The sequence below is a fragment of the Humulus lupulus genome, chromosome 9 (genome assembly GCF_963169125.1).
Source record: "Humulus lupulus chromosome 9, drHumLupu1.1, whole genome shotgun sequence".
NCBI lineage: Eukaryota > Viridiplantae > Streptophyta > Magnoliopsida > Rosales > Cannabaceae > Humulus > Humulus lupulus.
Window position 1 is genome coordinate 181,624,981 of NC_084801.1, and position 23,715 is coordinate 181,648,695.

At 41.3% G+C, this 23,715-nt stretch overlaps 1 long non-coding RNA gene across 1 annotated transcript; it reads left to right on the plus strand.

Annotated features, from left to right (window-relative positions):
- Positions 1-18,114: 18,114 nt before the first annotated feature.
- On the plus strand, positions 18,115-21,495 carry LOC133801423 (uncharacterized). The gene is made up of 3 exons (XR_009876865.1): positions 18,115-18,360; positions 18,483-18,575; positions 21,251-21,495. It is a non-coding gene; the product is annotated as an uncharacterized LOC133801423 (long non-coding RNA).
- The last annotated feature ends 2,220 nt before the right edge of the window (positions 21,496-23,715 follow it).

Sequence of the window (23,715 nt, forward strand, 5' to 3'; positions counted from 1 at the left end):
TGTCCCTCCACTCCTTCGTTGGGAAAATGTTAGAGCTTTGTCGGCAGTCATTGGAGAGGTGCTTTGGAGTTGGAAATGGTGGTGATGAGCTTCTACAGCATATGGGCATCAAGCTTTATTCTTCAGGAGACTATTCCATAGTTGTGGTTCAAGCCAATTCGTCTCTTTAAAGATATCAAAGACATGTATTCACTTCTCCTTCTGCCACGCATGTTGGTATCTACGATAGTCATGGCGGTCCCAAAGCTTCTCAATTCATCACCTACCATCTCTAGTTCTTTGTTGTTGGAGTAGAGTTGGTAAAAAATCCAAAAATCAACATATGAATTGCATAAGTTTTTTGAGAAACTTTGGAGCAACTAGCTCCCAGTACTGCCTTGTCGTCATGCACATGAACTCTATTTTCCTTCCTGAACAACTTCCCATACGTTGAGAATAATATAAAAAAAAAAAATTATCTTACAAAGAAGACTTTCATGCGTGTTTGAAGAAGCGTAAGGAGGCTAATAGAATAGCTACTTTCATTAATGAGCAAGGAAGAGTGGTGGATAATTACTCTGAAGTTGTTTCTCATTTTATGAATCATTTTAGAGGTATAATGGGGAGTTCCAGCTCTGCTTCCAAGGTGTTAAACAAGCAGTGTGTTGATATGGGGTTAAAACTCTCGTTAAACCAGCAGCTGCTGTTATTGAAACCTTTCACGCATAAGGAGATTCGTGATGCCATGTTCAGTATTTCTAGCATAAAATCTCCGGGCCCAGATGGTTATGGTTCAGCATTTTTTAAGGTGATGTGGCAAGACATAGGTGATGAGGTTTGTAGAGCTATACTTCAATTTTTTGAGACAGGTTTCATCCCAGAAGAGTTACTGAATACCTCTTTGTCCTTGATACCTAAAGTGGACAATCCTAGTAGGGCAGTGGATTACAGACCTATTGCATGTTGCTCAACACTTTATAAATGTGTTTCAAAATTACTCTGTTCTCGTTTAGCCAAAGCCCTACCTGTTTTAGTTCATACTAATCAAGGAGCTTTTATACAAGGAAGATCTATAGTCCACAATGTCCTAATTTGTCAAGATATTATCAAGAACTATAGAAGATCGTCCATATCACCAAGATGTGCAATTAAAATTGATATAAGTAAAGCCTATGATACAATTGATTGGAGGTTTATTGAGGAGCTTCTAAAGGTTTTATGTTTCCCAACTAGATTTATTGGCTGGATTATGACTTGTCTGAGCAAAACTTCTTATTCTTTAATCTTGAATGGAAGGATCCAAGGCAGGTTTAAAGGTGAGAAGGGTCTTCACCAAGGGGATCCGATTTCCCCTCTGTTATTTGCTCTAGTAATGGAGTATCTTACCCGAAGCCTCCAGTTAGCAGCTCAGAATTCAGACTTCAGATATCATCCTATGTGCAAGAATCTCAAGCTCATTAGCTTATGTTTTGCAGATGAATTATTGATATTCTGTAAGGGGTCTCTGTCATCAGTAAAAGTCATTAAAAGTGTGATTGGGGAGTTTAGTTCTGTAATAGGGCTTCAAATAAATGAGAGCAAATCTCAGGTTTTCTTTGGGGGAGTTTCAGCTGCTGAAAAAATGCAAATGTCTGCTGAATTGAAGCTGTCAGAGGGATCTTTTCCACTGAAATACCTTGGTGTCCCTATGAGACCGACCAAGTGGAAGCATGAGGATTGTGATACCATTATTCAAAAAATCAAAATGAGATTACACACTTGGGCTAGTAGGCACCTATCATTTACTGGCAGAATGCAACTGATTCATTCGGTTCTTTTTGGGCTGAGGAACTATTGGATGAGCATTTTTGTTCTTCCTCAAAGCATAATAAAGGAAATTGAGAGGCTCTGTCGTGGTTTTCTATGGGGAGTTAATAGCAATAGATGCAAGATTCATATGGCTTCATGGGAAAAAGTTTGTCTGCCTAAGGCTTTTGGGGGGCTCGGCTTCAGAAATGGACAGAGGTGGAATCATGCTATATTGGCTAAGTATGTTTGGGCGATCTCAGAGAAGCTTGACTTGATGTGGGTGAAATGGATAAATTCCATTTATCTAAAAGGCTCTGACTTCTGGTCCTATCCGGATACCAGCTGGTACTTGAGGAAATTATGCAATCTAAGAAGCAAATTCAGTAGGGAAGATATTAATGCTGCTGGTTTAACTGGGAAATTTTGCTCTTCCATTCTATATAATAACTCTCTGTGCCATCAACAGGTTGAATACTACAAAGCAGTTTTGTGTAGATTATCTCTGCATAAGCACAGATTTCTGTTATGGCAGGTAGTCAATGCTCAGCTACTTACTTATGATAACTTGCTTTGGTTCAGAGTGCCTATAGAGTCGTTACTGTGCCCGGTTTGTGGTGATTTTGAAGAGAGTCATTCTCACTTGTTCTTTGAATGTACTCTGTCAAAACAGGTGTTGGGTCAAATTTTTGGTTGGATGGTTTTCAATACTTGGCCTTATGAGTTTGACAGATGGAGGACCTGGATTTCAAACAGAAATAATGGCTTCCTTTTTCATATAGCTATCATGATATTAGCGGCTGCTGTTTATAGCATCTGGAGGAATCGTAATGGATGTATTTTTGATCATTTTTCTAGGACTGCTACGAGTATAGCTTCTGAAGTAAAATCTTTAATTCATCATAGCTTAACAGTATTAGTAAGAAGAAGCTTTCTGCTCAGGAACAAAGAGTGTTATCTCATTCTACTATGTAATCGTTGGTTGAGCTGAGCTGTTGGTGTTCTGAGGTATTTGTATTTAGTTTGGTATGTTGTTTAGGTGAGGCTTGCTGTTCTTAGCCTCCGTTTGTTGTTAGGCTGGATTGGTGTTTGTACTTTTTGCTTGTTTGCTTAATGAAGTAAATCCATTCTTCTTAAAAAAAAAAATAATAATAATAAAAAAAGACTTTCCTTTAAAGAAACATGTCATTTCACAAAAAAAAGGAATGATGAAACGTGAAGACTCATACGTGGAGACTCACATGTGGAAGCTCAAAATCATAAGTACTTTTTTTTTGTGAGGGCTAGGTGAAAGTTCTGGGTTTTTTTCAATGTTGCTGTTGTAAGGTTGTTGTCGTATTGCATTTAAGTTATTTTTTTGATATTGTATTGCAGTGTGTTACTTTTTAAAAATGTAATAGGTTGCATTGTATTGTTGGGGGGTTGTTTTTGTATTGTTTAACTTTTATGTATAGTTGTTTTCGTATTGGTCTTTTGTTGTTTAAAATTATATATAGTTGTTTTGTTGTCGTGTTGATGTCTAATTGTTGTTTAGTTGTTTTCAGATATATTTTATTTTAAAAAAAAACATGTTAGCATGTAGTGAGTTAATATTAAGTTGTTGTCTTATTACTGTTTTTTAATTGTTTAATTGATACCATATTTTTGTAAATATAAAACTTTAAAAAAATGTATTTTTGAAAACTTAAGGTAGTATTTTAAAAAAAAAAAAAATAAGCGACCGTAAAAAAGTAAAAAAAAAACACAAAAAATATATATTTGAAAAAACCTCTAAAAAGTATTTCTACAAAAAGTATTAATAACTTCCTTTAAAATAAAAATTATTAATAACTATTTTAATAAAAAGACTGATATATGAGAGATAATATATGTTTATATATATAAAAGTAATTTTTTATTTAGAGATGATATAAAATAAACTATTATTTATATATATCTCTATGTATGAAAAATATGAGGTTAATGGAAATTGTTGCTTTATGTTAGATTTAACATTTTTTTTTATTATTTTCTAATAATGTTAGTTTTAAAGTCATCTAAATAAGGTAAATAAATTGAAAATAAAAATAAAATAATAAATAAGTCATAATAATTTCTCATCACATACTTTAAAATTTCATATTAAAGTATTTAAATCACTCTATTAATTGTGTTTTAAAAACTATAACCAAAAAATATTTATGTGTTTAAATTTATTATTTTCTTTCTTTTATTAATAATTTATTTTTTCACTTAATATATTTTGTTTATCCCAGTATATATATAATAGTGACATAAGACATAAATATACATATATATTTTTTTTAGTTTTTTTAATAAGAACTTACTTATTTTAATTAGTCTAGTCATTAATTGAATAATATATATTTATATACAAATTATGTTCACTTTAATTTTTTTTATTAAATAATTAAAATTTGATTAAATAAACTTCTTAAATTCATACTTTTAATTTAAAATTTCTCAATAATTTATTATATTGAATATTTTTTTCTAAGAGAATATTAGAAAAAAATTATTTAAATTTCAAATTAAATCACCATATATAATATATAAATCAAAACATAAAAAAGACCAAAATTTATATTATTATGAACACTAAATTTCAAACAAATAAACAATATCAAATAATTTACTTTGAAACTATAATGGATCATATTTTTATATGTAAAAAGTGTGTATCTAACGGATTTTTAGTTTAACAATTTTTTAAATAAAAATTATGATATTATTTATTTCTTTTAAAACTATAGACAATATTTTGGTTTAATTTTTTTAAAATATGTTTGTGTCATTCTTTTATAATATATGATATTGTTTTTTAATTTAAAATTTAAATGATAATTAAAAAAATATAATAACTTTAAATAAAATTAATTAAATATGCATTGCACGTTGTTTATACCTAATATATATATATATATAATTATGCATTTGGTTTATATCCTTTTGTTGAAGCGGTTCTTCGCCAACAGGTAATTAAGAGAATAAGAGAGTAGGATTAGTGCTAAGTATTGAACCGAAACAGACGAGTAATCTTAATATAAAACGGTAATGCAAGACACTATTTTTAGGTGGTTCAAAGGTTAAAATCATTCTACTCCACCAGCCAATATTATTGGTAGTTTTTAGTATTCTTTACAGGGTATTTCTTTACATAATAGAGTCCAACCCTTTGCCAACTCCCAAGCTCTCCATATTTATAGGAGAGGGCACTTGGGGGTTGGCAAAGGGGGTCATCCTGTGACCTTCTTACCCATCATGTCATCTCTGTGACATTCATGATTAATTCCTAAAACCTGACAAATGAAGTGAGGTCCAATCAATAGGTAAGGGGGATAATGGGCCGCACGGCCCAACCCAGTCGTGGGTGCCTGAACACGCACGTTTAGGCTGCGTATCTGAGAATTCAGGGACATATCAGACACGTGATGCCTGATATATACACGTTTACATTGCGTGGTTGACTTTACAAGGGGTCATAGACGCCAACTCAAGCCCGTACCTCGAGCTGGACGTCTTCTTAGTCCGCGGTGTCCATACTCCGAACCCGACTCCTTAGCAGCTCCAGTGAACCTGCGGTTACCTCGAGCTAAAGAGGTGGGACCTGGGAGCAGCAGCTCCGGGATACACATCATCCTCGTGGTTGATACACAATTATGCCATATTTAAGCCTGCTAATAGCCCATGGAGAATTTAGGGCGTACATTTGCCCCCCAAGCCCCTGCTCGTGGCACATGACGTCACCTGGGGCCACAGTGGGGGCTTTTAGGCTTCTTTGTGGACTTTCACATTCTGCCCATTACGCAGGCGTCGAGTACGTGGAGCATCGTGGTTGGTGACGGTACATCTTCCGAGAACCGCATTAAATGGCCTAGCCTATATTCGGCCGTCGCTTCGCCTTTCGAGTAGAGAGCCTCGTATCCCACATCAGGACAATCCAACGGCCCCCCTCACTTGGCCTCCTACGTATATAAAAGGGGTGACCACCTTATGCATGGGCCACCCGTTTATTCGAAAATTTTCCAATTTTCCCATCTTCTTCTTCCTTCTCAGTCTCAAGAAACCCTCTTTTTCTTCCAGTTACTGTTCCCAGCGTTCCAGAAGTTCAAGCGCGAGAGCTCCGTTGAAGCTTTGGTACCAGATATTCCGACAAGGCTCCAACCCAGACAACCCCTTCATCCTCCCCTTAGCAAAACACTTTGTAAGTTTTCCGCTTATGCATTCTTTAAATTTTCTCTTCACTGTAGCTTAGGTAAATTGTTCCTGTAACCGCATGCAACATTATGTTGGTTTTTTGTGGGTAGGATAGGCGTAGGTTTTTATTTTAGGGCATCGACCGTAGAAAAAACCATTTAGGAGCATGGTTCATAGGATACGTTTTCTGGGGAAATTTTCTGGGTAGGATTTTTGGTATGCCTGTTTGAAATATCCAGCATTTTGGGTGCAAAACCGGGTAGCTTAGGGGACACGTTTCACAGGCGGTTTTGTCACTGTTTGCCTACTGAAACTTTCCTTCCAAGGCAAACTTTTATCCTGACCCTCCTGACACACGAATTCCGAGTAATCGGGGATCCGTTGGGAGCACAGGCGCGTGTTCATAGAACCGCGTGGTCTCACTCTTCATGGGCTGAGATTACCTCAGCCCGTGCAAAGGAAACACTTCGCTTCAGATTCTTTCTTATGCTTAGGTCGCCTTTTCTAAAATTTTCTTCTTTTGTTCGCTAGGCGACCTGATGGGACCCAAGAAGAATGCCCCTAAGAAAACCGCTGGCAGCTCGTCCTCTCAACAATCCAAAGGAAAGGAGGTGGTGACGGACTCTCCAATCCCCGTTTTCGGGCCGGCCGTGGAGCAGGAGCTCGAGGTGGCGCCCGACGCTTTCTTCGAGGCCGAGAGGATCGCCTCGAAGATCTCCGACCAGGGGAAAGTGAATAAAATATTCCTTTCCCACAATATCGAAATTGTGAGGGGCGCCCTGATCGCCCGACCTCCCCTAGAAGGTGAGCGGAGCTGTGCGCCGCTCGATGAAGAATATGCGGCTTGGAGTGACGAGCACTTCAAGGCTGGGGCCGTCCTCCCGTTGGACCAATACTTTGCCGACTTCCTCAATTTCGTGAAGTTGACACCTTTCCAGGTCCCCCCTAACTCGTACCGTTTGTTAGCGGGGTTGAGATATTTATTCCTGAAGCAGGAATGGGAGGTCCCCACCCCGGCGGATATCTTATATTTTTTCTGCCTCAAGACCAGCCCGGAGCAGCGGGGGCGAGGCGATGGGTTCTACTACTTGACCCATTTTCCAAACACGGTTGCATTCATCGAGCTGCCCAGCCACCCCAACGACTTCAAAGACCAGCTCTTTATGTCCACAGGGTTTCGCAACTGCGAGCTTCATTACTTCAACCGCCCTCGGAAGTACCCTTCACTCTTGGCTCATAAGTTAAGTATTGATTAGCTCCCCTTTATTAGTTTCTCACTTAGACCAAATCTGCAGCCATTTTCGTGAGGACGAACAAGTCTGTGACCCTCGGGAGTCAATACGAGAAACTGGCGGGGATGCCCCCCAGTGAGAAGGACTATCGCCAGCTCGTGTTAGACAAGACGATGCTGGCGTGCAAGCTGATCTCTCTAGGCCAGACTTTGGCCTTAAGGAGACCTCGGAGCCTCCCTCCAGCCCGCGAGACAGCACCCATCCCCGAGGAGGAGACCGCGGGGGAATGAGAGGACGAGGTGGACGAGGTTCCCCTCGTGAGGCGAAAGCGGGCGCTGGAAGTCGCCCAAGCAGTTAGCGTGGGGAGGGCCTAGTTCAGGGCAGCAGCCGACCCCTCCGGCCAAGGTAACCCTTATCTATTTAGGGGCTTAGATAGGGCCACCGCAGACCCCCGGCTAGCTAGGTTTAATCCCAACCAGCCCGTCCAACGCCATCGAAATGACCCAGACCTCGACATAACCCTACTCCAGTGTGTCGACCAGCTCGTGCTGGATTATGAAAGTAACCGCCCTAGGGGTACTGTAGTCATAGACAACACCCTAGCCTTTAGGTCAGTCTTTTTTGAGGAGTATGGGACTAATCTTCGATCGTGGCCCTCTCTTCGGGAGGGTATTGTAGCTCCGGGTCTTAGGCAGTACGTAGAGGAGTCTAGTCCCGAGCCAGATTCAGACCCAGAACCTCTTCCAGCTCGTGAAGTCATTGTCTTAGATTCCCCCGCAGAAGCTCCGGGGCCGGTGGTCGTGACCATAGACTCCTTGTTGTGAAAATTATATGTGCAAGTGTACACAGTCGGCAACAAGTAATATAGTAGTAAGTTGAGTATCGTCTCCACAGGGATTGCAAAATCAAGCAAATGTAAAACCAACTAATCAACAATTTAAAATTAAAGGAAGAAATTATGAGAATGATTGTACTATCAATCTGAAATTAAATGACTGCAATTAAATCTATTTAAAAATATAACTAAAATGATAGCAAAATTGAATTCAAGAAAAAGTGTCTATGGATTAATAGATCTGAATAGCTATTTCCCCCTATGTTAATCTGCCCAGTTGTTACAGCATTCGTTCAGCAAAGTTGCACAGAGTTAACAGAATTCTAAGATAAGCACGTGAGATTTTCCCAAAACTCAGTGAATTAATTCTACAACTTGATTTAATACATTCATATATTTAATCAGGTTGCAAAACAGCAATTACACACCAATTCTCAAGTTATACAAAGTAGCAAAATATTCATATTTTACTCACTAAGAACAACCTAAACATGGTAATTCTCTTGCATCATCCAAGTTATTTCCACTAGATATAACCTTTCCAGAATCAGATCTAGCTAAGAAAATTGTTAGTCATGGCCAGTAATTAGCAATCATTTAACATTCATCTCACTTGAATGAACAAAGGCAAGTTGCTAAACTCATGCAATTTTCATCATTAATTCATAACATCGGGTTCCATAGCCATTCAAATCTCAAAAGGATTAGCTCATGTTCAAACTGAAAATTACAACCCAAAATAGAAATTGTTCATCCATGGTAAATATCAGTTCACAAATTATAAAATCAAGAGTATATACTACAAAAGGAAATGTAGAAGAAAGAGAGTAGTAGAATCGTGTGCTAAATCCCTCCTCCTTCCTTGGCCGTGAGTCTCTTGGGTTTTTCCTTTTTCGTGTATATCTCTGCTTCAACTTTTCTCTCTTTTTTTTTTCTTGCTAAATAAAAATATGTACAGTGTTTTCTACTCTTCCCCTTTGATGATTTCGGCTGTACTCTCCTTAGGGTACTTTTCTCTTCTCCTTACCCTAATTAGAAAGCCCATTTTCCTTTCTTGGTCCATTAGTCCACGCCACCTCAGTCAGCTGACCTAATTTTTAAGTGGGTGCCACATAGGCGCTGAGATAAGTGAAGAAAGGTCAACTGGCTCTTGTCCACGTCAGTCCCCAATTTCCAGATTTGCTAACACTTCGGCCTCCAGCATTTGAGTAGCATTTCCAGCTTTTTGTCCCCTTTTTCCTTGGATTCCTTAGTTTCCCTTGGCGAGTCAAAAGTTCCTTTCCTAAACAACAAAACACACACAATTACTTAATTAATTACAATTATTACCAACAATTTACAAGACTCTTGAATTAACACACTAACTAGAAAAGAAAGGTAAAAACTAAACAAACTTACAAATAACATCACACTCATTACTCTTTTCACCCAAAATTCAAGTTCAAAGTTAATAAAAATAACTCTAAATCATAGAGTTATCACTCCTCATCTAGCTCGGGGGGTAGGATCCCTTTTGATATATGCTTGAGTTCTGCTTTTTCCCTCTTACTCTTGTTGTTCTTGCATAAATGCTTACTTGTATACTAATGTTGTCTTTGTTTTTCCAGAGGACATGTCTCAGCCCGGGAGCAAAGACTTGCAAGCTATGTTCACCGGAGGGAACTCTTCTACTAGGGCTTCTAGGCCCATGGTGAAGAAGCTCTGGGTAGTGAAGAAAGCCGTCGGGACAACATCCAAGTCCCCTACAAAGGGGAAAGACCAGACCCCGCCTGCCCAGGCCAAGGTACCTCCACCTCCTCCAGCAGTGGAGAAGATGCCCCCGCCCCCTCCACGAGCTCCCGCTTCTGTTCGGGATATGGAGGTGGAGCCTGGGACTTTGGCAACCGCAGCCCCCGAGGTGCGTGTTCCGGTGGATCCCCAGGCCTTGGAGAAAATTCCTGACGTCTTTCGGGGGACGGTGTACGAGACAGCGACCTACACCGTCGACCACTACTACAACGCCACAGAAAGGGACCTGCAGGCGATTGAAACAAGGAGCCCGGAGAGCGTGATAGACTCTTCACTGGGAATGGCTCTAACGGTAAGTTGACTTTGCCTTTTGTACTCTTTGGTTACCATGCATCGCACGTTCTCTCTTTTTTTTTTCTATGGCAGTTGCATCTTTGTTTTGTAGGGTGCCTTGGCTCTACACCAAAACATATCCAGGTCCAAGGCTCAGCTCGAGGACATGAGGGGCGAGCATCAGGCTGTTTTGGCCGCCCATCAGACTACTTTGGCCGCCCTGAAGACTACCCAAAAGCAGGAACAGGATGCCAAGGATGCCCTGGCGGCCACACCGGCTGAGCTGGATGCGTCCAGCCCCAAGCTGCAAGAGGCCGAGGCTACCAAGGCCACCCTAGCCGCTGCAACGGCCGAACTCGAGGAGGCCAGGGCTGCTCGGGCCGCGCTAGACTCTGCGAAGACCGAGGCCGAGGAAGCTAAGGCCGCCTTGGCGACGGAGAGGGCAGCTTCCAGCTCCACCATGGAGGATATGCTCTACCACTGCTGGGTCTTCAACCCGGACGGTGACTTCTCCTTTCTAGGAGCGGATGCTTGGGAGTCCTTCCGGGAGGGGTTCAAAGCTCGCCTTCAGCAAGAGGCGCCCTCTGAGATCGAGGAGACCTCCACAGCTACCGAGCAGGAGGGCGAGGTGGTGACCTCATCGGAGCAGCCTGGTGGAGCCTAAGGCCTTCTTTTTATTTTTTTGAACACACATTTATTTCCCTTTTTTTTTGTAACTTTTGTATGAGGTTTTCTCACCTCGAGACAATTGGCTTTGTCAATCTTTGTTTTTAATTGGTTTATATCCTTTTGCCTCTATGCACTTCGGTAATAGTTTTAGTTTGTTTTTCTTTTTGTTGGCGATATGATTGATACTTTTATGCTTTTATAGGAAAAACATGTTAACCAATCTTGATCCAACTTCTAAGACAAGTCCTGGTTGCATCCCGGACATTGCTTTAAAAACTTAGTTCGCATTAATTTTTTATTGATATCTCGTGCTTTTTAAGAAAAACAATGATCAATCAATTTGAATCAACTTCTAAGTTTTAGGACCTGGTTTCATCCAGGGCGTTAATTTGAAAACTTAGTTCGTGTTAATTCTTGATTAATATCTTGTGCCTTTTAAGAAAAACACTGATCAACCAATTTGAATCAACTTCTAAGTTTTAAGACGACCTGGTTATATCCAAGATAAGACTTAGTTCGCGTTAATCCTTTATCAATATCTCGTGTTTTTTTTTTAAAATAAAACATCGATCAATCGATTTGAATCAACTTCTAAGCCTTTAAGGTGGCCTGGTTATATTATCCAGGTACCATATGCCCCTCCAAGTAACTAGGAAAGGGTCTTTCGTGGTTACTTGAGATTACACTCGTAAATATACATAATAATGAAAGAAGATTTAATTCTCATTGCATAATACACAAAAAATGGCCTTTCTGAGTAAGCCTAACAAGGGTGTTACTGATAATATTTCTTTAAATGGATGGCGTTCCAAGTTCGTGGGACTGCTTCTCCGTTAAGCCGGGCTAACTTGTAGGTTCCTTTCTTTATGACCTCAGTTATTTGATATGGCTCGTCCCAATTCGGTCCCAATACTCCTTCTTTGGGATCCTTACCGGCTAAGAAGACTCTCCTGAGGACCAGGTCGCCAATGCTAAAGGCGCGTTTTCGGACCTTTGAGTTGAAATAACGAGTGATTTTTTTGCTGGTAATGTGCGAGCTGGAGCTGTGAATCTTCTCGTCTTTCATCAATCAGGTCGAGGGACGCGCAAAGTAGTTCATGATTGCGGTCCTGGTTATACGCCTGGACTCTACGTGAAGATACCTTTATCTCAACAGGAAGAACTGCCTCACTCCCAAAAGCCAGGGAGAAAGGAGTATGACCCGTAGGGGTCCGATGCGAGGTCCGGTATGCCCATAGTACCTGGGGGAGCTGTTCTGGCCAGACCCCTTTGGCTTCGTCCAGCCTCTTCTTAAGACTCGCCTTCAGTGTATTATTGACAGCCTCGACCTGGGCGTTTGCCTGGGGATAGGCCACGGAGGAGAAACTTTTCACAATGTCGTACTTTTCACAAAATTCAGTGAAGAGGTCATTGTCGAACTGAGTCCCATTGTCGGATACGATCTTCTTTGGCAGCCCGAACCAGCAGATAATGCTTTTGACCACGAAGTCGAGGACTCTCTTGGAAGTGATTGTTGCCAAAGGTTCGGCCTCAACCCACTTGGTGAAGTAGTCGATAGCCACTACCGCGTAACGGACCCCTCCCTTTCCAGTAGGGAGGGCGCCAACCAAGTCGATTCCCCAGACCGCGAATGGCCACGGGGATGAGATCATCTTCAGCTCGACCGGGGGAGCTCGGGCAATTGTGGCGAATCGCTGGCATTTGTCACATTTCTTGACGTACGAGATCGCATCCTTCGACAGAGTGGGCCAGTAATATCCTTGCCTTAAGATCTTCAGGGCCAAGCTTTGCCCCCTAGTGTGGTCCCCGCAAAAACCCTCGTGCACTTCTTGCAAAATGGTTTTTGCCTCGCCTGGTAGAACACATCGTAGGAGGGGTAGGGAGTACCCACACCGGTATAGCACCCCGGCCACCATCGCATACCTTGGAGCCTGGTACAATATCCGCCGTGCGTCATTACGCCCTTCAGGTAACTTTCCTTCGGTGAGATATTCGAGGATAGGGGTCATCCAGGTCGGCCTGGCGTCGATCATCTCGACCTCTGCCCCGATCTCTTCTATGCTTGGTTTCTCCAAGATCTCTACTGGTACTAACCCCAAAGCCTCCGTCTCCCCGGAGGTAGCGAGCTTGGCGAGGGCGTCTATAATGCCCCAAATTTCCTAATAAGGTTTAGGACCTTGATTAGGAGGCTGGGAGGGCCACAATTGGTTTATTATAGTATTTAATGATTATATGCATGTGTACGTGAATTATATTATTATATGATGGTGGATGCATGCATATGGGAGAATTTATGATTATAAGGGTATTTTGGTAATTTGGCCACTGTGGGCGTAATTGTATATTTTGGGTGCATGATTGTGATTAATTAATATAGCCACATTATAAGGTGGATTGGCTCGAGCTAATCGACATGAGACGATCATGAGATGTAAGTGTTCGGTCTAGTCATAACGGGTTTAAGTTCGGGGCTCGGGGTGAGTCTCGGGGTGAATTTAATGATTAGAGCATTACCAGGAATTTAAGGGTAATGGGATATGAATTATTGGTATTTAAGAATATTGAGAATAGCGGGAATTGGAGAGCGTTAATTATAATTAACGAGATAGGCGGGAAATGACGATTCTACCCTTGGAAGCCTTTAAAGGGGTTTATTTGGCTTAGGGGCATTATGGTCTTTTGACCCTAAGGATATATATGACATGAAGGCTGTAGAAAATACAGAGTTAAAACAGAGCCTATCCTCTCTTTCTCCCTTCCTTCCCGTACAAGTCCTCCATCACCCTCTTCTTTAGGTTTTGAGAGCCTATCTTGAGGAAGCAAGCTAGGGAGTTAAGCTTGGGGAGGTTTAGCTTGAGTTCAGCCATTGGGAAGGATTCAAATCGTGTTTGGGGTAAGTTACAGCCATTAAATTCTGGTTCATACTCTGTTTTCTCTTTTCGTTTTCAGTCCATGATTTTGATGTGTGAAGTAGGAATCAAAGGGAGTTTTTGTGTTGGTTTGATTGAGTTTTGATGAGGGTGAGCTATGGGTGTTATTTGGGGGTTTAATTGTATGTTTGGGGGAGGATTGAAGATGGTTTGAAGGACTGGTTTGAGAAGAAAAACACAGGGGAAGAATTGAGGTCGCGTGTTGGTTTTTGCCTGGTCTGGGCTGAGCGCCGCGGCGCAGCTGTGGTGCGCCGCGGCCCTTGGCGTCTGGCAGGGGGGAAGCCTTTCTGTTTGAAGGCGCGTCGCGGCGTAGTAGGGGAGGGCCGCGGCCCTTAAGGCCATTTTGACCAAAAACATGTTTCTAGCTTGGGGATTCAAGCCATAGGCCTCGGGGTTGAACCTAGTACCCGGTTAAGTGGGGATTAATGTTCCGGAGGCTACATATTGATTTGGGAACTTATGTTGATCATTTTTATTGATGATACCTTATATTTGGTTATGACTAGGTGACCACTAAAGAACTAAAAGTTGATCGTTCTCAAGGGTCGTTCTGTTAATTGTTCTAGCTCGACTTTGAGGTAAGAAAACTGCACCCTGTGTATATGTGACATGCATGGCTATTATGATGCATGTCGGTTGATTATTGAGTATGACATGCATGGCTATTATGATGCATGTTGGTTGATTGTTGAGTAATGACATGCATGGTTATTCTTGATGCATGTTGATTGGTTATTAAGCGTGACATGCATGGCTGTTATTGGTCCATGTTGGATTGCTGGATATATTGCATATGATGCATGAGAAACATATGATTGGGACATGCTTGTATATTGAGTATGATATCGTTCAGAGCTTGAGCCTCTGTGTTTATGCATGGTCCTAATTATACTAATACCTATTTAGCAAGCATGCTGAATACCTTGTTTATGGATATGGAACATGTGATATATGATTGGCGGCATGACTTACTTGTGTATGACACTGACTGGTCAGGGACCGACTCTAAAGTCGAGAATCACGCATTGAGTGGCTCTAAGGCACTAATGCTAGACCGACCCTAAGGTCGATGAATCATGCATTGAATGGCTCCATGGCATTAATGCTGGACCGACTCTAAAGTCGAGAATCGTGCATTGAGTGGCTCTAAGGCACTAATGCCAGACCGACCCTAAGGTCGATGATCACGCATTGAATAGCTCCATGGCATTAGTGCGGGACCTACCCTAAGGTCGAAGAACTTATAAGCGCTGCCTGGTCTACGACCAGATGACTATAGCCAAGATATATGACCCCGGTGACCGTTTGTCACATTGCTAAGGGACGTTGTCCATAGTTTCGACTCTAGAGTCGTGAGGAAGGTTATGTTGGTGACTAATCACCTTGCACCTACCCTAATCAATCTTATGGAAGTATCACTTATCAGTTAAGCCCTGGTGACCCTATCGTCACATGGCTAGAGGGAGCGATGCTCATTATTGTGACTTTTGGCTATTGTCACCTATTTGCTTGGACTGGTAGTCCTGAATGGTTATTATGATCGTTGTTGATATTATATCATGCTTTATTGTGTTTTCTTGCTGGGCTTTGGCTCACGGATGCTACGTGGTGCAGGTAAAGGCAAGAGGAAGCTGGACCATCCTTGAGTTGAAGAACTTAGGTGATGATGTGTACATATGCAGCTGCTCGTCCGCCACGGCCGAGGTTTAAAGTGGAACTAGGGTTAAACCCTGTTTTGCCGCTTAGAACAGCCTGTTGTAAATATTTTCTGTAATAAACTCTGAAATTATATTTTCGGGATCCCAATGTATATATTAAACGTTCTAGTGAAACGTTACATCTTAACCAAAGTTTTTAATCCCTAAACTGCTAATCATACTTAGTTCACGATTTTGGCCAAATGACTCGATTAGCGGGTTCAGGACTGTTTACAAGGCACACCGTAACGGTCCCTGGAGTTGGGGTGTTTCAGCGTCTGTGTTAGTGTTCTGCTCTCGAGGTATCTGCTCGATTGAGCCCCGTTCGAATGCGGATAACTCAACTTTTACCCTGGCCAGGTAAGCAGCCATCTTGGTTCCCCGTGCTTGATATTCATCTAGCACCTGGTTCACCACGAGCTGGGAATCGCTGTAGCACTGAACGGAGCTGGCCTTCAGCTCCTGGGCCACCCTTAGCCCGGCCAGCAAAGCTTCGTATTCGACCTCATTGTTGGATGCCTTGAATCTGAACCTTAGTGTCGAGTGGAATCTATGCCCCTATGGGGATATCAAGATGATTCCAGCCCCGTAGCCGTTCTCATTAGAGGATCCATCCACGAAGATCTTCCATGACGGCTGGGCCGAGGTGACCTGGGGTGAATCTTCCACCGGCTCCCTTTGGAATCCTGTGCATTCTGCCATAAAATTTGCCAGGGCCTGGCTTTTTATTGCAGTTCGCGGAGTGTACAAAATCTCGAACTGGCTAAGTTCGACAGCCCACTTCAACAGGCGTCCCGATGCTTCAGGTTTCTGCAAAACCTGTCTTAAGGGTTGATCGGTCATGACGTGTACTGAGTGGGATTACAAATACAGCCTGAGCTTTTGGGAGGCCGTGATAAGACAGAATGCCATCTTCTCCATCAACGGGTATCGGGACTCAGCTCTGAGAAGTCTCTTGCTGATGTAATAGACTGGTTTTTGAACCCAGTCTTCTTCTCGGACCAATACGGCACTAGTCGCATCTTCTATGACAGCTAAGTAAAGGAAAAGAGGCTCCCCTGCTGTTGGCTTGGACAATACGGGCAGCTTGGCCAAATGTGCTTTCAGGTCGAGGAACGCGCGCTCGCACTCTTCTGTCCATTCGAACTTCTTATTCCCCCGGAGCAGGTTGTAGAATGGAAGGCACTTGTCGGTGGATTTGGAAATAAACCGATTTAAGGCTGCCACCCTTCCTGTCAGGCCTTGAACGTCCTTTCGCGACCTAGGTGAGGGGAGCTCGAGCAATGACCTGATCTTATCGGGGTTTGCCTCGATTCCTCTAGTGTTGACAATGAAACCCAGGAATTTTCCAGATGCGACCCCGAAAGTGCACTTCTGCGGGTTAAGCCTCATGCCGTATTCTCTTAGTATCTTGAAGCATTCATCCAGGTCGGAAACATGGTTACTGGCAGTCTTCGACTTGACCAGCATGTCGCCAACATACACTTCCATGTTTTTCCCGATCTAGTTGGCAAACATCCTGTTCACCAATCTCTGGTATGTAGCACCGGCGTTCTTCAGTCCAAACGACATGACCTTGTAGCAATAGACGTTAGTTGGGGTCATGAAGCTAGTGTGCTCCTAGTCAGCTGGATTCATGGCGATCTGATTATAGCCCGAGTAAGCGTCCATAAAGGACATGAGCTCGTGCCCCGCCGTGGCGTCTACCAATTAGTCGATCCTCGGCAAGGGGAAACAGTCCTTGGGGCAGGCTTTGTTCAGATCGGAGAAGTCGATGCAGGTCCGCCATTTCCCATTGGGCTTCGGGACCAACACGGGATTGGCGACCCAGACCAGGAACCTGGCTTCACGGATAAAGCTGCATTTCATGAGCCAGGTTACTTCTTCTTCCAAGGCTTCAGCGCGAGTCGTTCCCAGGCGCCTCTGCTTCTGGGACTTCGCAGGAACGCTCTTATCCAAATGAAGGGTGTGCATGATGACATTTGGGCTGATTCCCACCATGTCCTCGTGTGACCATGCGAACACATCCAGGTTTCCTGCAGGAACTTGACCAGCTCCGCCTTCCTCTTGCCACAAAGGTTTTTCCCGAGCTTAACCAGTAGTGAGGGATCCTGCGGATCTATATTTACCTCCTCGAGTTCTTCGATAGCTTGGAGCTCGGATTTATCCTCACCTATCCTGGGGTCAATATCATCACTTAGGATGATATTTTCCCTTTCGGCGCTCTGAGGTTTTTCAATCTCAAGATCAGCCAAAAGTTCCTGAGATTCCTCATTTCCACCTTGGATGGTCATCGTTAATTGCCCGGGTTTTAATTTTCCCTTCATGGAAATGTTGTAGCATTCCCTGGCAGCAAGTTGATCGCCACGGACCGTGCATATCCCCGTGGAAGAAGGGAATTTCAGCGCGAGGTGGCGGATAGAGGCAGGCTCGGCTGAAGGGTGGGGCAGCAGGGGCCACTGCCCCAGGCCCCTCAGCCCAAAAGGCCCCTTAATTTTTTTTTTTATTTACATGACAGCCCAAAAAATTGGGCTTTTCACTCCACCATTTTCATTTGGGGCCTCGGGCCAAACCTTGGCTGATGAACAGCCCAACAAAAAAAAAATAATGGAGCTTAAGTTCCCAAGACAAGACCCAACCCAACCAATAGTATTAAAAACCCACATTGTAATTAAATTGATGAAATGCAATTAGTTGGGACATGAAAAGTCCCAACCGTTGGAAGAAGCTTAATTTCTTTTTTTTTTCTTTTTTTTAATATCTGCCAAAAGCCCAAATTCAAATCAAACCATTATATATAAATGTTCATTTTTTCTATTTTTATTACATCAACTTTCTCTTCTCCTCTAACCTCTTACACACTATATATCTTTTAATCTTTTGTGCTCTGAAATTTTCAATTATTCTTGAGATTGGCAAGTTGGCATTGAGTTTGGATACAAGAAACAAATCATTATAGTCTCATAGAGATAGAGGTACATATTCATTCAACTTTTTTTTTCTTTTAACTTTTTATGTGATAAATTTTGATATTGTTGACATATACATATATATATATATACTTCTTAACTTGAAGGTTTTTTTTTTTTTTTATTAGGTTCTCTATCTACAATATTCCAAGAGAGGAAACTTCAAAATTCAAAGAAAAGATTCAAGAGAGAATACTTATTTTTATTTGCAATAATTCAAGGTTATATCTTTCTTTCATATACTTTTTTATTATTAGTAATAGTGCTCTTTTCTTATATTATATGCAATAATAGTTTAATTTTTTATTTTTCATTAAAATCATTGTGATTTTGTTTTGTTTTGTTGTGCCTAAAATTGAAACAACTATGTCTAGTAGAAAATATATGTCGGGTAATGAAAAACTTAAAAAAAAAAGGAGAATAGAAAGTTTAATTAATTCTCAAAGAAGAGCTTTAGCAAAATTTGTTGTCACTGACAAAAAAGATGAAAGTAACTCAAGTAAAGAAACTAATGAACCAATAAATTTAGATAATTTAGTAGATGATGAAATATGTGATGATGTGATGGTTGAGGAAATTGAAAAATGTCAAGAAATATTGAAATTGAAGAGATCATGGAAACTAGAAATTTTAAAGAAGATTTAGATTATATTTATGAATAGGGAAAAGGGTCCAGAAAATCTTGATAATAAACTAATAGACTTGTTAGTAGAAAAGGGTCCAATTCAAATAATAATTGATTTCAGTCTTATTAAAGATGAAAATGGTTGACACTTTTCAAGTTCTTATTATACAAGAATATTGTCAAATGGAGAAAAATATGATAGAAGGTGGTTAGTGTATTCAAAAGATTTTGATAAAGTATATTGTTTTTGTTGTAAATTGTTTGGCAAGAGATCTAATATGGTAAGTGTAAGTCAATTGGGTAACAAAGGAACTAAAGATTGGAGACATCTAGATGATAAGTTGAAGAATCACGAAACAAGTAATGATCACATAGTTAACATGAGTGCTTGGATTGATTTGGAATTGAGATTATCAAAGAACAAAACAATTGATAAAGATGCTCAAGAAAGACTTAATAAAGAGAAAGAGCATTGGAGAAATGTTTTAGTAAGAATAATTGCAATTGTCAAAAATCTAGCTAAGAACAATTTGGCCTTTCGAGGATGTAATGAAAAGATCTATCAAGAAAATAATGGAAACTTTTTGAGCTTAATTGAAATGATTGCTGAATTTGATCCAATAATGCAAGAACATGTTCGACGTATTCAAAATAGTAAAATTCATAATCATTATTTGGGACATAATATTCAAAATGAGTTGATACAATTGTTGGCAAATGAAGTGAAAAATGTAATTTTGAAAAAGATTAAAGAAGCTAAATATTTTTCAGTTTTACTTGATTGTACTCTTGATGTAAGTCATTAAGAACAAATGTCTCTTAGATTGAGGTGTGTAGATATTTCATCTAGTCCAATAATAGTGGAAGAATATTTTTTGGGATTTTTGAATGTGGAGGATACTTCAGGAAAAGGTCTTTTTGATGAACTTACAAAAGAAATTGAAAAATTGAAACTTGACGTCAATGATATAAGAGGGCAAGGGTATGCTAATGGGTCTATCATGAAAGGAAAGTACGAAGGTGTACAAAAAAGATTATTAGATATAAATCCTAGAGCATTATATACACCTTGCGGTTGTCATAATCTTAATTTAGTGATTTGTGATGTTGCTAATTCTTGTGTTAAAGCTATATCTTTTTTTGGTATTTTACAACGCATATATTCATTATTCTCTTCTTCAACCAAACGATGGACAATATTGAAAAATAATATATCTACTTTTACTGTGAAATCATTGTCTTAAACTCGTTGGGAAAGTCACATCGATAGTGTTAAGGCAATTATATCTCAAACTCCAAATATAAGAGATGCTTTACTTGAACTTGCAGAAATAAGTGAGGATCCTAAAATAAAGAGTGAAGCTTCAAGTCTAGTAAATTATGAATTAGAGAATTTTGAATTTTTGTTGGGCATGACCATTTGGTATGATATTTTATTTCCTATAAATTCAATTAGTAAACATTTACAAAGTAAGAACATGGACATTGACAAGGCTATAAAAGATTTGAATGGTCTCCTTTCTTATTTTGAAGATTATAGGCAAAATGGATTTGTAGTTGCTATGAATTCAGCTAAAAAAATTGCAATTGAGATGAGAATAGAACCTAAATTTTGTGAAAAACGATTAATTCGTTGGAAAAAGAAATTTGATGAAAATGTTGATGTTGATATAATTAAATTCGCTGAAGAATCATTTCGAATTGATTATTTTCTTTACTTGATTGACAAATTATTTGTTCACTTAAAAATAGGTTTGAACAATTTCAAGTGTATGAAAATATTTTTGGTTTTTTGTTCAACATGAAGAAACTAAAAGTATTGGATGAAGATGGTTTGAAAGATCACTCTTTAAATCTTGAGGATGTTTTGAAATATAATGGATTGTCTGATATTGATGGTTTAGATTTGTTTTCAGAATTAAAAGTGTTGAGGAAAATTTTTCCAAATGAAAATAGTAACTCAATTGAAATACTTGATTACATAAAAAATATTGGTTCCTTTCCAAATGCATTCATTGCTTATCGAATTTTACTAACCATTCCAATGACTGTTGCTTCTGCTGAGAGAAGTTTTTCAAAATTGAAATTGATAAAATCATATTTAAGATCAACCATGTTGCAAGAACGATTGAGTGGATTAGCTATGTTGTCTATCAAAAACAAATTGCTAAATAAACTTCATTACGACGATTTGATTAGCAAATTTGCCTCTCAAAAAGCAAGAAAGATACATTTTTAAATAATTCATTTGTTGCTATATCTTCTTATTAGGTTTTATGATTTGAAGATTGTTCGTTGAGGAAAACGTGAAGAAGAAAAGTCACTTGTGTTGGATGAATAGATCTACATATTTGAATAATGTTGCTTAAGTTTTTTTTTTTTTTAAATTACATTTAGAATTTTGATATTTGAATATTTTTAATTATGTTTAAAGTTTAAATGTTTATTGAATTTTTCTTAGAAAAAAAAGGCCCCATTTTGAAATTTTGCCCTAGGCCCCTAATAGGCTTGAGACGGCCCTGGATGGAGGTGATGGCTTCAAAAGCCATAAGGGTAGGTCGACCCAAAATGGCATTGTATGCGGCGGGACAGTCGATGACCACAAATTCAAGGAGTTTTGAGACTGTCCGAGGTCCCTCTCCCAAGGTGATCACCAGCTCGATCGTCCTTATAGTCGCCGATCCTTCTCCAGAAAAACCATAAAGCATCATGGAGGTTGCTTTCAGCTCAGCGACAGACAATCTCATCTTCTCCAGCGTGGATCAGAATAGAAGGTTTACCGAGCTCCCATTATTGACCAGCACTCTCCTAACCCTCCGATTGGCGAGCTGCACTGCTACGACCAGAGGGTCGTTATGAGGGAACTGAACATGGCTGGCATCTTCTTCGGTAAAAATGATTGGTTGCCTCTCCAATCGTTGTTGCTTCGGCAGATGCCGTTCGGGGACAAACTCCACTCCATTATGAGCCTTAAGTTTGTTGACGTACCTCTTTTGGGCACCTCTGCTCGTGCCAGCCAAATAAGGACCTCTAGAGATTGTGGAGATCTCTCCTCCTATCACTGGGGGAGGGATGTCCTGATCTATTTGAGACCCGGACTGATTGACCGGGACTTCTGGAGCTGGAGGGGCTGCGGGAACTCTGTTTCGTGCGTACTGAGCCAAGGGGCTGGCTCGGATGAGAGTTTCGATCTCATCCTTCAGGTGTCTACAGTCATCGGTATTGTGGCCAACGTCGTTGTGGAAACGGCAAAACTTGGAGGGGTCTCGCTTCCCCTTCTGGTGCTTTAACGGCTCCGACTTCTTCCAGGGGAGGCGAGCAAGAGTTTGCTAGGAAGATGTTCTCCCTAGAGTGGGTGAGCTCCGTATAAATTGCGTAGACCGGCTTAAATTTTTCTATGGACTTATTCTTCTTTGGGCCGTGCTGGTTGCCCTCGCTGCTCCCCTTTATCTTTCCTCCAAACTGGTTATTCTGTGTAACGTTCTAGGTCCCTGTTACGACCTTCGTTCCCACTCCAACGGGCTGTTCAGGGACCTGGCTGGTTCCCGCAGCTAAGGCTTGGGCCTCCTCCAAGTTGATCCACCCCTGGGCCCTATTCAGGAATTCGTTTACGGAGCTGACTCCCTTTCTCTGTATCTCGTTCCAGAGTCCCCCTCCGACGAGGATTCCAGTTCTCAAAGCCATGAGTTTGGAGTTGTCATCTGCGTCTCTGGCTCGAGCAGTTCGTAAATATTCTCAGGTAAGCCTTCAGAGGCTCGTCGGGTTGTTGCCTTACGTTCGCCAGGGAATCGGCTTTGACGCGGGCAGCCTGGGAAGCTCAGAATGCTCCTTTGAAGTCAGTAGAGAAAGTTTTCTACGAGCTTATTGACTGTTTTTTATTCTGCTTGAACCACTGCCTAGTCGGCCCAGTCAATGTGGATGGAAATATTAGACATCTCAGCTCTGGACCAATGTTGTGGGCCATCATCAAAGTATTGAACATGCCTAGATGATCTGATGGATCTCTGTCTCCGTTGAACTTGGACAAGTGCGGCATACGAAAACCGAGCGGATATGCCGTAGCTGCTATGCTGGGGGCGAAGAGCTCAAGTTCGTCCCCTGAATCATATTCGTCTTTTTCTTTCTCTGACAGGAGCTTCCTCATTAGCTCCTCCATCTGAGCCAAGCGCTCAAGGGTTTTATCCTGATTTCCTTGGTTATTCCGGGGCTGTTCAACAGCTCCGGATCCATTGTACACATTTGGCGGGTTATCGTCCCTCCTATCTTGAGATAGGTTATATGGGACATTCCCGCTGTCGCGGACCTCGGACAGGTCTTCCCTTGGGCGAGCACGGCCGCCATTTCCTGCTGGGTCTCCCCTTTGAGAGGTAAGACGATCTCGGAGATCCCCCCTCGGGGCGGTTTGAGGATTTTGCGTCGAGCTTAGGCGTTGGCGCAAGTCTTCGCCGGAAAGGTCACTGCGGCGGCTTCCGGTCCAATAGCTCCCGTTTGAGAAGCTTGGAGTCCGCCTATAGGGATGAGGTTCCGGGACTTCCCTGGGCGTCCTGCCACGATGGGAAGGTCCTGCGGAGGGTAGGTTTCTCCTGCTGCTCCCATAAGCTGGAACATCTCGGATAGGTCGAGGAGGAGACGGATATCTTATCGGTGAAGGAGGATGTCTGACCAGGGACGCAATCCTGGTCCCGTCAGGGCGGATGAGGTTAGGTAGGGGCCTCTCGGCCCTGCCAACTTGCGGG